The 3,842-nt window shown below is 43.1% G+C and overlaps 1 protein-coding gene across 1 annotated transcript in view; it reads right to left on the bottom strand.

Moving 5' to 3' along the window:
* LOC143281393 (uncharacterized) overlaps nucleotides 1-2,619 on the bottom strand; it is a 57,661-nt gene extending 55,042 nt beyond the window's left edge. The window contains exon 1 of the mRNA XM_076586600.1: nucleotides 2,261-2,619. The gene's annotated coding sequence lies outside the window, so the exon portion shown is untranslated. The remainder of the gene's footprint in view (nucleotides 1-2,260) is intronic.
* Between the last annotated feature and the right edge of the window lie 1,223 nt (nucleotides 2,620-3,842).

The raw sequence follows: 3,842 nt of genomic DNA on the forward strand, positions 1-3,842 counted from the left end.
GGCTTAGGGGGGAGGCGAGGGGGGTAGGGGGGGATATAATCACACACACACACACACACACACACACACACTCACTCACTCACTTTCAGATCAAAAGGACAAAAAGACATCAAGAGACACATCAGATTTCTAAAGAGACTCGATCGCACACAACCGAACAGAGCACATGTTTCTTCTAGGAAGAACCTTGCGGCGAAAAGAGAAGACTTGAATGAGTGTTAACAACTGACTGGGAACTGATTCAATGACTCCACTAACAAATGGGAATACCACGCACTCGCACAAGGTTATCTCCACCTCCCTCTCCCCAACACCCACACCCCTATCCCCCCCACCCCTCTCTCTCTTTCCTATGATCTCCTACAGCCGCTGGGCTAGCAGCTAGAGCAGGAAAAGTGGGACTTGTTTTTCAAAGCTCGTCTTTTCCTTCCCCCCCATTCCGCACACACACACACACACACACACACCACGCTAAACGAGACTCCTCACACTGCGGTTTCGATTGACTTAAGTGCTTTTCCTGTGTTGCATGTCCTTGCCCATGAACTCACTTGGTGTAAAGTGCTTTACTATTATCATCATCATTATTAATATCATTACTATCATTATAAACATCATGATAACAATATTATTATCTTTAGCAGTAATATTCGTATCATTATCATTGTTGTCGTTGCTGCTAGTTTTCTCACATGCTCACACGCACACATTGTCTAATGTCACATAATTACTTCTACCTAAAATGACGTTGAACAGAAGTGCTGTTGTTCACTTACTTCAAATCATCACGCGGACATATTAACGCACGCGCGCGCGCAACACACGGACATACGCACACCCAAACAAGACACCCGCACGCATCCACGAGACAGAGAGAGAGAGAGAGAGGCAGACAGACAGACAGACAGATAGATGAATAAATTTTACTGTATAAGAGTATTAGAGTAAGCAATACAATGCTTTTGTTTTCATCCAGCCCTCGAAGGGGAAACGCTTGTAAAATAAAAAAAATGGGGAAATGACTATCAATACAGCATGCACATTTTAAGTCGGTCATGGTTACATAAATACTGATTTGACACGCACACACACACGGTCAGAGAGAGAGAGAGAGAGAGAGAGAGAGAGAGAGAGAGAGACAGAGAGACAGACAGACAGACACAGAGACAGATACAGAGAGACAGAGACAGACAAGACACACAGACACAGAAAGCGAGAGAGAGAGAGAGACAGACAGACAGACAGACAGACAGAGACAGAGAGAGATTACTTTCGAGCTGTAACTGATCAAACATATGACTGGACCTGGTAAACAAATGGGAGATAAAGAAACAAAATTCTCCCAAGTGCTCACACATCTTAACTACACACCATGCACACACACACACACACACACACACACATACTCACTGACACATTGCGGCAAAATATAACCCCCCCCCCCCAACCCTTCCCCCCTCCCCCAACCCCTCGCACATGCTTCAGTTTTCACAGCTTTCACTTGTTAGCTCGGCGGACGTCGGAGTTTTTGCCTGGCACACACACACACACACACACACACACTGCACTGCTTATCTCCCCTCCCCTTCACTCCCCCCCCCCAACCCTCCCTCCCCAAGCTACTACCCTATCCCTCACCCCCTTCACCCATGCCCTCCTCCACCCTTCGTCTGTCTCCCACCACCCTCCTTTCTCCGATTAGACCGGACCGGCCTGTGTGTGTGTGTGTGTGTGTGTGTGTGTGTGTGCGCGCACGCGCGCGTGTGTGCGTGCGTGCGTGTGTGTGTGTGTGTGTGTGTGTGTGTGTGTGTGTGTGTGTGTTGCTCTGGCCCATTCAGTCTCTAATTGGCAGAGTTTCAGTCCGATCCAATTCCCCATTCAATTAATAACGAAACAAGTAGTCATAATTATATACAAAAACGGTAGGACTAGGCCAAGTTTAGTGGGGCTACCCCTCTTCAGAAAATGTTTTTCATGAAAACGTCATAGCTTGACATGTCTACAGAAACTGGACTTCTTTTTGTCCATTTTTATGGTTGTTTTCGTCACTGAAATAGTGGACATATATAACACGCATGTATACGTGTATAAAAGCATAATGTTAGAAATTCACGCAGTAAGGGGAGAGAGAGAGAGAGAGAGAGAGAGAGAGAGAGAGGCATAGATATATCAAAAGAAATAATTGCAAAATTGGAAAATAGGACAAACAACACCAAAAAAATGGAAGAATGGATGAATGAATGAATGAACTTTCACTTACCGATCAAGACAATCCGAATGGCGAACAAAAAAATATCCAGCTGACTGGCCAAAATATTTTTTTCTTTCTTTTTTTTTTCTTTTTTCTCTCTCCCCTTCTCTTTCTTTCAAAGCCTCACAAACCACTCACAACACTATAATAATTCCAGTGCAAGTCTTCTCGTCCTTTCGTAAACTTTAAAAAAAAAAGAAGTAAAAACAACTTGCAAAGCAAACAAATATAGGCAAGAGAGAGAGAGAGAGAGAGATAAAGAGGGGGAAGCAATGGTTATTCACGTGAAAGTTTTCATCCTCTCTCTCTCTCCGTCAATTTGAGTGACGCGACTGACTGGCAAGAAGAGAATGGTGCGTCCGATCCGATTCGTTCCGTTTCTCGTCTGCTTGTGTGACTGACTGGTTGTGGAGCAGGCGTACAGCAAGGGGGAGGGAAGGGGATGGGTGTGCTGGTGGCAGGCAGAGTGGCGGGCCTTGTTCTACACTTGCACTGCGTGTGTGTCGCGTCCGGTCCTTACTGGTGGTGGTGGTGGTGTTGTCCTTATAATCCCAATGACAGCGACTTGCTGAACCAATATGAAAGTGATTTAATTAATGAGATCAGTCTGTACGTGTGGCATATGAGTTTGAAGTGCACAGTGTCTACTTTTCTTTCTGTGTACTTATATTGTTGATGAAAGACAAAAGTAATTCAGTTCTGTTCAGCCGGTCCAGTTCATTTTCTGAAGGAGGCGTCACTGCGTTTGGGCTATATATAGAACATGGTTGTGTGACAGGTAGACATGGTTGTGTGTAGAGGAGGTGCAGGGTAATGTGTGGTGTGTGTGTGTGTGTGTGTGTGTGTGTGTGTTGGAGCTCATGTACGTTTATAGTTTTGTATTTGACTGTGCTTTCATATCTGTGAAACTGCATGTTTGGGGCATATCTGTTATGCATGTGTGGGTGTATGTGTGAATGTTTATCTTCATGTTTTACATTTATTTGCTTATTTGTCATCATTGTTGTCTTATTTATTTATTTATTTATTATTATTATTATTATTATGATTATTTTATTATTATTATCATTACTACTACCTTTTTATATCATAATTATTATTTATTTATTATTTATTCACCTTTTTTTTCTCAAGGTCTGACTAAGCGCGTTGGGTTACGCTGCTGGTCAGGCATCTGCTTGGCAGATGTGGTGTAGCGTATATGGATTTGTCCGAACGCAGTGACGCCTCCTTGAGCTACTGAAACTGAAAACTGAAACTGTGTGACAATTAGAGGCCTTACCAGTTTTCAAACCCAAACTCTGCATTGTTAGGATCATTATCATAGAACCGATGAATTTGTTTTTGTATTACTTCCCAGCCTGTAAATAGTTGTCCGAATATAAAAACCGAATGTTGAAAAAAAAAAAAAAAAAAAAAAAAAAAAAAAATGCGTGTGTGTATGTGCATGTGTTTGTGTGTTTCTGTCTCTGTGTCTCGTGTGAGTCTGGCTCTGTCTGTTTGTCTGTCTGCCTGTACTGCTGACTGAAAAACAACAACAACAACAACAAAACAACAGGTTGTTCACTTACAAACCCGCACACTTGACAAG

The sequence above is a fragment of the Babylonia areolata genome, chromosome 4, assembly GCF_041734735.1.
Source record: "Babylonia areolata isolate BAREFJ2019XMU chromosome 4, ASM4173473v1, whole genome shotgun sequence".
NCBI classification, from domain to species: domain Eukaryota; kingdom Metazoa; phylum Mollusca; class Gastropoda; order Neogastropoda; family Buccinidae; genus Babylonia; species Babylonia areolata.